We start from the raw sequence: 10,834 nt of genomic DNA on the forward strand, positions 1-10,834 counted from the left end.
GGAGGATAAGGTCATCTCAGCCTGCTGGTGGTGTCCGCAGAACCGCCAATTTGCTTCCGATGTTGGCACGTGGCTCATTCTATCCAAGCTCCCTGGGGAATGTTGTTACCGGTACACAGAAGATCTTCTGCCTTTTTTCTACTCCAAAGAGCGATGTACTTTTCAGTTTTGTATTGCTTCCGTTCTCTTGCACTGAAGTGGGACAAAAATGATCTTTCACTTGAGTGAAAGGCTCACAAAATCCTGCTGTCTTGTACCCCCGATTTTCTGTAGAGGTTTTTGTGTGCTGGACCTTCCATTCTAAAATTTTTCTTCTTCTTCTTTGTTTTTGTTGGTAGTCTTCTCAAAATACTGAGACACTGAGCCACAGGAACTATCTTGAGGGCCAACGTGAGTAGAATGAATCATTTGGTTTCAAAAGTGGCCCCTCTGCTTCAAGCAGAGTCAACTGACAGCGAGTCAAACAGTATGTTTTTGCCTTTCTTCCATTAGGATATATTCCCACAAGGCCCTTCCATTATTGATACATATACACTTCTACTTGGCTCACTTCAATACTTTGTTTAAAGTGTGAACAGACAAGTCTGACTCCACACAGTTTATAGAACTTGAGCTCTCAAGCTCAAGTCATGATTTCCAAGGAACCATTTGGATATCAACTCCTCATAACACAAGAAGTTAGCCATATGACAGACAACCCCATCCCAAAACAGACAGAAGACCTAGGCAAGCGGTTCTCCAAGGAAGGCATGCACACGACCAACAGGCACATGAAAACATGCTCAGCATCACTAATTATCAGAGAAGTGCACATCAAAACTGCAATGAGGTATCACCTCACAACAGTCAGAATGGCCATCATTCAAAAGTCCACAAACAATAAATGCTGGAGAGGCTGTGGAGAAAAGGGAGCCCTCCTACACTGCTGGTGGGAATGCAGTTTGGTGCAGTGATTATGGAAAACAGTATGGAGATTCCTCAAAAACCTAAAAATAAAGTTGCCGTATGATCCAGCAATCCCACTTCCTGGGCGTATATCTGGAGGGAACTCTAATTTGAAAACATACATGCACCCCAGTGTTCACAGTAGCACTATATACAACAGCCAAGACATGGAAACAACCTAAATGTTCATCGACAGATGACTGGATAAAGAAGTTGTGGTATATTTATACAATGGAATCCTACTCAGCCATAAAAAGAATAAAATAACACCATTTGCAGCAACATGGATGGACCTAGAGATTGTCATTCTAAGTGAAGTAAGCCAGAAAGAGAAAGAAAAATACCATATGATATCACTCTTATATGGAATCTAAAACAAAAAGAAAAAGAAAAAAGAAGACACTAATGAACTCATCTACAAAACAGAAACAGACTCGCAGACATAGTAAACAATCTCATGGTTACCGGGGAAAGGGGGTGGGAAGGGATAAATTTGGGAGCTTGAGATTTGCAACTGTTAGCTACTATATGTAAAAATGGATTTTAAAAAGTTTCTTCTGTAGAGCACAGGGAACTATATTCAATATTTTGTAATAGCTTTAATGAAAAAAATATGGAAATGAATATATGTATGTATATGCGTGACTGGGACATTGTGCTGCACACCAGAATTTTACACGTTGTAATTAACTGTACTTCAATTAAAAAGAGGTAGCCATACTTGTCTTTGATGTGTCAGAATAGTCATCATCATGACCCAAAGCTGCCGATTACTGACTGCTCATCTCCATTTTGGTATTTGAGGAACTAATTAGAAGGCGATGCACTTAACTTTAGACCGCTTTCTAGCCCTGGTACGTGGGGCGGTTTCTTCGCTGGCCCCCTGCCCAACACATGTTTGGTTTTCTTTCTCCACATACTTACTGTTGAACTACCTTGTGTTTGGGGAGACGGCAGGAATACCATTCCTGAAGTTGCCTTCCTTCAGAAATGAGCATGGAGACGGAAGGCAGACTTCTCTGGAAAATTGCTTTTACAGCATGAAGCACATGTCCCCTTGGCAGGTGAGGGTTTATAAGAATAGCTGGGAGGAAGCAGTGATGATAATCTGGTCAGCTTAGGGCAGCCTTTTCATTTTTCCCGTGAGAAAAATCAAAGCCCGAAGAAGGGCAGTGAAGTCCCTAAAGCCGTCTAACTGGGTAATAACAATGCAAGGACCCAAACCTCGGTTTCTTGACCCCACGTTGCTCTTTGTGTAAGTGGATTCCTAGGATTATGTTGGCTCACCTATTTAAAATCGAGCGTCTACATTTTCAGGCAATTATTTCTCAAAGCCACTGCAGAGCTGAAACATAGATTTGATAGCATGTAACCAAGCAGATGATTTTCTTTTATCTCACTTGGAGGAAAAAAAAACAGTAGCTTAAAAAGTACACTAAAGGAAATCTAACAGCACTGTCTGCTTATCGGCATGGGGCTTATTTGGTGTTAGAGGTTTTGCCACAGCTTTACGATTAATTGGTCAAAATTCCAGTTCACTTTTTATAGCAGCCAGAGCACCGCAGCTTTGGGTTTGTTTTCCAGGTAACACTGTCCTTTCTAACTTAGCTCATTCTTGGGGCTGAGCGCTGGGGTCCCTTTGAGCACTGGAAGTCAGTGTCACGTTATATTACATCAGCCTGTGGGTACGTTGAACCCAGTCTCCATCACTGAAAGGAACAGGCCAGCAAGAGCGCTGGGCAGCCTTGGCTGATACGTAAGTTTTGCGTGAGAAGGAGGATCATGTACCTCTGTTCCTGTGTGAGAGATCCGCGCTTCCCTAAGCAAGCTGGCTTGCAGGAGACCGCCGTGGCGTCCTCTGCTGGGGCACAGGATTTCCTCAGCAGCACTTCTGCACCTGTCACTAGTGGGCCTTCTGAATAGAAGCTTCTTCTAAATCTGGTGACACAATTGCTTAGAAAACTCCCTGTGGAATTTGGGGAAAACCCTCGGAGAGCCGTCTTTCCCTTTTCCAACCTTCAACGTGGGGTCACCATAGGGCACTCTTCTGGGGGTTCAAGTTGGCCCACTCTTTTCTAAGAATATTGTCAAGCAGCCCAGTCTTTAATTTACTGATCTAATATATACTTCAAATATTTATCAAGCCTCAAATATGTGTTATATCACGTGCTTCAAATATAACAGCAGATAACACATGTTACTGACCTCAGGAAACTCTCTATAGAAAGGAAGAAAATAAAAACCCAAGACTCCTTTGTCCATGTAACTTGGCCTGTAACTGACTGACCCGGGAACGACGCTCGGTCTGAGCCTGACCTCAGGAAGCGAACGCTTGCCTGCTCCGCCATGCTGTTTTCAAGTGATGTCAGAGCTTCACCTTCTCCGGAAGCCCTTCTAAGCTCCTTTGTGAGTTTGCCTGTGGGCTGTTCTCAGGCATTTAACAAATTTCCTTGTCCCGCTGGGCAGGAATTAATTATTCAACAACGTAAATAAAAATAATTATTTGAAGAAAAAAGGCTATGAGGAGACATAATTGCTCTTCTTTTATTTTATGTTGTTAATGGAAACGTCAAAATCAATATTCTATATTTGCCTAGAAGCAATCAAATTACAAGGAGGATGATATTTTAAATTTCTGTCAAGCTCCGTGTGACATCTGCTCGGGAGGACGGGAGCTGTGCAAAGGACTCTGGGAGAGGATGCCATCAGAGTCCAGTCTTATCAGTTTTACCCCAGGATGCTCAGGATAGTACTGTGGTCACTCACCTCTGCTGTTTCAGACGCCTCGCAGTTGAATTTTTAGGACCACTAGTCAACAGATGATCAGGTCAGAACTGAAGTATGACATTGAAGTTAATTTTCATCTACTTGGGAAATTGTGTAACATCTGAGGGAAGCTAGAAGGCCACACTTACCACGTCACTCTTTCAAAGCGCTTTGACATACTGTTTAATTCCCACCGAATCCCTCTGAAGCTCAGAATCTTCATCTCCATTTCACAGGTAAGTAGGCGAAGAACCGCGGGAGGTTTCACATCTGGCCCCAGGCCAGGTAAAGCGTCAGTGTCAGAGGCGAGATCAGAGCTCTGCAAACTTAGATCCTTCTGACTTCTGTACTTTGAGGATAGTGCATCTTGTAAATTGACCCAGTTGGAAAAGCCAGGCTCCTTGGTAAACTCCCCGTGTCCTTTGCAAGTCAAAACTTTCTGGCTTGTATTTCAGACTCTTTGGAAACTCCTTAATCTCCAAAAGACCTGGGAGGTGGGGGAGGGGGTATTAAAGAATCATGCTGGAAATTGAAGTGATACAAAGCACCATACATCTGATGCATCTGTTAGCTGTGCCTGTCTAGTATCTTCAAAACCGATTTACAGCTTTATTTGACATCTTGAAGGGCTGACTTTTAGGCTGAGCACTGAAAGATGAGAAGCCATATGAGAATGATGGGAATGGTGTTTAATGGAGATGGAACAGTGAAGGTAGACGCTTGTATGGGCAACAGTTGACTTGTTCTAGGAATGGAAAAGAAGACCAGTGTGACCTTTAGATCCACAATTAGCAGGAGACCATGGTTAGAGACAGCTCTGACGTTGTCTTTCAGGTCGTATTAAATATTTTGAATTTTACTCCAAGTACAGTGGTAAGTCAGAGCTACCTGATGTATATTTTAAAAAGATAACTTCATTCTTTGTGCAGAAAACAGATTAAAAGGGGACCAAGAAGGAGGATCATGTACCTGGCCACAGAAGGTGTCCAGGCAAAAGATGGCAGGTGGTTTAGATTAGGTGGTGATGGTGGCTGTGGAAGAAAGAGCAGGGATAGATCCAAAATTTGTTCAGAAGTAGAACTAATAAGACTGGGTGGTGTTATGAATGATGCAAAGGAAAAAGTCAAAACCTTGTTCCCAGGTTTTACGCTTTAGTACCTCGGTGTATGAGCACCATTTGCCGAGATGGAGCTACGTGTACGGTGGAGGAATATTAGGAGTTTAGATCTATTATGTTAATGACTTTACAATATAAATATTCCACTCTGCATAAGGCTATAAAGACACAAGAATCATGGAAGTGTTTTGAGTTGCAGAGGTCATACATATCAGATAATGGGCAATGATTTTACAATATAAATATTCCACTCTGCATAAAGCCATAAAGACACAAGAATCATGGAAGTGTTTTGAGTTGCAGAGGTCATACATATCAGATAATTGGCAAAGTTGAACCTGGCTGAGTTTCTGAAGGAAGTGGTCTTAGTCATAGATGCCTCACGGGCAACAGGAGGAGTAACATTCCTTGTGTGGGACAATCTAATACGTATATTTAAGTTATTCAGCTCACTGGACGAGCAAGCATTTCTCAGGAAGTGAACTGACCCCTTCTGGGGTGCGTGAATGCTTTTACAACAGTCAGTCCCTGGAGTCCTTTCTTCAGAGATGGTTCTAAGGAGAGCACTGCTTGGCTCTACACCACTTCTCGCCGTAACTTGTACAAATAGTTTGTCTGAATGAATTAAAGGATGGCAGTTTGTGTTTCAATGAGGTGGAAAATATGAATCTCATTATGATGCTTTCAAGGAAATCCAAGAGACTAGGAGGGGCAGACAAGGCATGAAGCTGGCTGCCGGAGACAACTGGCCGTGTGTCACGGAGTTCCATCCAATTTGGGGGGCTGTCAGTCAGTGATCAGTGGAAAGGTCTGAATCTTCCCAAGACTCAAGCTCTTCTCTGGCAACAAATTAGGGATGCAGGGGAGCAGATCCACTCTCCAGAGCAGGAGAAGCATCTTTAGTGAATAAAGAACTCAGGATGACTTAATGAAGTGCACGCCTTGTTTAAGCTGTGAGGGCACTTGGGTGCGCGGATGACTGTTATTGAGATTCCAGGTGTTTTAGGCTCTGTAGAATTGAATCCCCGTGTACTCGCTAATTGTGTAACAGCCCCAAATAGGAAAACAGACAGATAACAAACAGACACAATGTTTTTTCTTCTTGTAATGAAAATGACAGTGTATCGAACAATAGAAATAGAATTTTTTTTTCCTCCCAAGAAAGGAACAATCTAGTACTAAGCCATCCCACACAGAAAAGATAATCTGGCAAAGAGGTAAGACTCTCCAGTTCCCAGGCTCCAGAGCTGGGAATGTGTCCCAGAGAGAGATCAGGGTCTCAGTCTCTCACTCGTCTCCCCAAAGATTCGCACTCCTCTCTCTTCCTTGGTGCACTCCCTCTCCATCCATTTCTTTTTCCCTCTTCATGCCAAGCAGCCTGTCATAGATGGATATCACATGTGTGGTGTTAGAACATGCATACAAACATGCAAAGAGGAAGTCAAGCATGCTTTCTCAGTTAGCACATTTGAAGCAAGGTAGTTGTAGCTTTTAATGGATCCTTATACTACATAAAAAACCCAGAGTGTTACGGGTCCAGCCTGGGATCCCCAAACAACAAAGTTAAAATACCTTTATACTAAAGTTTCTTCAGTTATGAGGCTTATTTCTTTCAAGTAATATGACTTTTACTAAACTTAATGATTTATTTAAATAATATTTTTTCTCAGTAAAAATCAAATATTTACCCCAAAGTATGTTTGCATACAACGTGAAGAGAGCCAGCCAGGGTGGGGATGGTGTGGGGAGTGGTTTTCGAATATTAGCATACATCAAAATATCCTAGATAGCATATTAAGACCAACTGCTGGACTCTACCTCCACAGCTTCTGATGTAGTAGGTTTGGGGTAAAGTCTGAGGATCTATATTTCTAGTAAGTATAAACGTGATCCTGCCAGTCAGGGAACATGCTTTAAGAACCCTTGATCTTGGGATTGGTTTCTCAAAATGTGTTCCCCAGAAAATCAGAATGCATATTTTAACAAGACAATAAAGTAATTCTTTTTAAAATATAACAGCTTGGTTGATAATTCATATGCCATACAATTCATCCATTCAAAAATGTATAATTCAGTGGGTTTTAGTATATTTACAGAAATGTGCAACTATTACCGCTATCTAATTTTAGAACACTTTCATAATTCTCAAAGGAAACCTCATACCCAACACCAGCCACACACCATACCCCATCTCCCCCTCCTAGACCAGTAAATCTGGAAATCAAAGATTTACTCTGTTTTTATGAATTTGCCTATTGTGGGCATTTCATATAAATGAAATCATTCATTATGGGGTCTTTTGTATCTGGTTTCTATCTCTTATATTAATGTTTTAAAGGTGAATCCATGCCGTATCATGTATCAAATACTTCATTCCTTTTTATGGGCGCATAATATTCCATTGTATGGAAATACCACCTTTGTTTATCTGCTGATGGACTTAAGGATTATTTCCACTTTTGGCTGCTATAAGTAATACTGCTATGAGCATTTGTTTACAGATTTTGTCTGGACGTTTGTTTTCAATTATTTTGGGTACGTACCTAGGAGTGGGATTGCTGGGTCATATGATACCTCTGTGTTTAACATTTTGAGAACCTTCCAAACTATTTTCCAAATTGGCTCCACTAGTTAACAATCCTATTAAGAATGCATAAGTGTTGCAATTTCTTTACATCTTTATCAACATTTATAATTGTCTGTCTTTTTCATTTTAGCCATGCTAGTACATGTGAAGCAGTATCTCATTTTGGTTTTAATTTACATTTCCCTAAATATCTATGAGTTTGGGCATCTTTTTATGTTTTTTCTAGCCATTTTATGTATTCTTTGGGGAAATGTCTATTTAAACCCCAAGTGATTCTCATGTGCATTAACATTTGCGAAATGCTCCCCTGGGAGGTGCTTCAGATTAAACAGTCACTTACATCTAGGACAGTGGCTCTCAACAGGGGATGATTTTATGCACCCCCCACCCCCCGCAGGGGACATTTGGCAACTTCAAGAGACATTTTTTGTTGTCACAACTGGGGGATCCCACTGTCAACAAGTGGAGAGAGGCCAGAGAGGCTACTAACCATCCTGCAACACACAGGATGGACCCTCACAAGAAAGAATTATCCAAACCAAAAAAGTAAATAGTGACATTAAAACAAACAAACAAACCTTGATCTAAGGTAGCCCACCATCCCCTTTGCCAGGGACTGAGGTGTTTCCCAAGATGTGAGGCTTTCAGTGCTAAACATGGGACCACTGCTGGCAAACCAGGATGGCTGGCCACCCTGCCTCCCAGGGCTGTGGTCATTCTCGGCTCTCAGATTTTAACACTGTTGGATGCAAGAGAGCTGCAATACAGGCAGGGGAGCTGGAAAGGCACACTCTAAGTCTCAGGGTGCTTCCTCCCAGCCAGGGCCCGGCAGGGAGGCAGGGCTTTGCAGAGACTCCTGCCTCTGTGTCTGCGTGTACCGTGAGCGGGGCCCCACTGTCAGCAGTTACCGGCTTCACAGGAGCCTCATGGCTGCTGCCCACGTTGGAGACTCGCTGACGGCTTTGCTCCTTTCCTTCTTTCTTTAAAAAGAAGTATAATAATAGAAACAGTACAGCACTGGTTGGCTGAGTGGAGTCCAGGGACACAGGCATGGAAACCGTCACAGCCTCTCTGCTTGGAGAAGGGCAGGGTCACCGACTGTCAGAAGCAGAACAGATCCTGGAGGTCATGTTCAACCCCTCATTTCTTAGAGCCTGTGCGACCGGGTGCTTGAATAGAGAGCAGCGTGCTGGAGTCGTTACCATGTGTGGGTCACATGAGGATAATGCCCTTTAGTCATCAGGATGGAGAAAGAGAAACAAAAACCTTCTGCTTGTAAATCCGAGGTGCCCCACTGGGGAAGGCCCAGTCACATTTAGAGAACGCAGTGTGCGTGACCCAGCTCGGCCAGGTTCAACAGCGACAGACGGTTCTGTTTTGGAACAGAGCGCGGGTTCTTGACCTTGAGCGTGGAGCAGAACCAGCTGCCGGACTTGTTCAAACACAGCGCCGCCCTCCAGGCTTCGGACGCCTTGGATGGAGGGTGAAAGCTGAGAATTACATTTCTAACAGGTTCCCAGCCCTGGAGCAGAGTGAGAGCCTCTGGCCTTCCCGATGCTTGCTGCTCAGAGTGTGGAGCCCAGGCCAGCGGCAGTAACGCTGCCCGGGAGCTGAGAGGAGTGAAGACTCTCGGGCCGGCTGAAACAGAACCTGCATTCTGACAATACCCCGACGGAACTGCGTGTGCTTTAACATTTCAGAAGTGCTGGCAAGATTATTTGATCCAGGTGCCCTTACTCCTGCTGACCCTCTAAACCAAAGGTGGATACACTTTAGAATTATCTGATCTGGGAAGTCCTCCTGTTAGAGCAAGCAGACATGAGCGGAGAAGGGGGAAGCGGGCCAGATGGCAGGAAGCCATGCATCTTGGGTCACAGGGGTCCTTGGGCAGATAAAGAAAAGCAGAAACCACCAGACTGAGAGAAATTTTGGGTGGACAAGCAACCTGGAGACTCATAAAGAAATGTGGGGAAGGGCGAGACTCTCTGGTGCCCAACTGTAACCGTTTGCTCATTCTGCCCTAATTACAGTGAAATGAGCCTTGCAGATGAGAAGTGCCCATCATGCACCAATGCCATGACACTTCCGATCAAAGCTAAATAGGGAGTAGGGGGCCCCAGGTGGGGTTGGGGGGAGGGAACTACGAGAACAGCTTGGAGTCTGAGGACCTGGAGCCTGAGAAGATGAGGCTGGCGCCTGACGGGGAAGTTTCCCAGCCCGCAGCCCCCTCCCCCCACCATCTCATGGGACCAGAGCCTGGCTCAGGGGCCCCTGGCAGCCAGGAGGAAGAGGAGAAGCCAGGACTGGTTGAGGGTGACCCGGGAGATGGCACCACTGAGGACCAGAGCTAGCAGCGATCAAAGCTTGAGTCAGGGAGATGGAGGAAGAAGCTGGGAAGCTACAGGAGCTAGAGATGAACGTGAGTCCGCCCCCAGCAACGCTGGTCCAGGATCACATCCATTGAGGAGGACACGGAGGCTGACGCCTGGCCCCTTTGTGTCGGCGAAGTGGACTATGGTGCAACAGCAGAAGAGCTGGAAGCATGCTTTCCTGGCTGGAGTTCAGTCAGCCAGGTCACTAGACACTCTGTGACAAATTTAGTGGCCATCCCGAAGGGTTGGCATGTATCGAGTTCTCAGACAAAGAGCCGGTGAGGACTTCTTGGTCCTTAGATGAGCCCCTATATAGAGGAAGACAAATCAAGGTGATCCCAACACGACCCGACAGACCAGGCAGGCACCAGCACCACAGGCTGGGGCTTCCCACAGGCCTGACACTGTGCCCAGACCGCCAGCTTCAACAGTTCCTGCTCTCAGGTCTACACTGGTTTAGACAGCAGGCCCTAGGGCCGGGTCTTCAGGGGCCGGGCTAGACCAACAAGGTATTCCCCTTACTAAGAAAAAAGTAGAGGAGAGAGAGGGAAAAAAAAAAAGAGGAAAGAAGGGGTAAAATAAGAACTAAAAGAAAATGAAAACAGAAGATACCCTTGATGGGAAAAAACTAAAAAAAAAAGATACGCTGTGGAAGGGGGGAGAATCCCATGACTAACGGGTGAGGAGCGACCTGCTTGGGGGCCCGGGGGGGCCCGGAGAGTGGGCAGGGGCTGCTCCCTCACCCTGGGGACTCGCCGCGAGTGTGCCTCAGCTGCTCAAGCTGCTCCCGTTTCCTCCTCCCCTCTCGGGGTGCTGCTCAAGGGCAGGTGGGAGGGTTTCTTGCCCCTAACCGAGGGCTGTGCAAGGACACCAAGCCGTTCTGCAGCTTCTCCCTAACTTTCACAGTCCCCTCCTGCCGGCTCCCGTCCTGCCAGGCCTACCAGCCACCCCGCCCCTCCTTCCTGGCTCCTGGAACCTCCGGGTTGCCCGGTGATCTATTTGGCTTCCTTTTGTGTTTCTCGCTCTGTTCCGAGTGTCTTTCTTTGC

At 45.2% G+C, this 10,834-nt stretch overlaps 1 pseudogene; it reads left to right on the forward strand.

The window, feature by feature from the left end:
- The first annotated feature begins 9,341 nt into the window (after window positions 1-9,341).
- LOC102518678 lies at window positions 9,342-10,361 on the forward strand (annotated as a pseudogene).
- The last annotated feature ends 473 nt before the right edge of the window (window positions 10,362-10,834 follow it).

This window comes from Camelus ferus, chromosome 36 (assembly GCF_009834535.1).
Source record: "Camelus ferus isolate YT-003-E chromosome 36, BCGSAC_Cfer_1.0, whole genome shotgun sequence".
Taxonomy (NCBI): Eukaryota; Metazoa; Chordata; class Mammalia; order Artiodactyla; family Camelidae; genus Camelus; species Camelus ferus.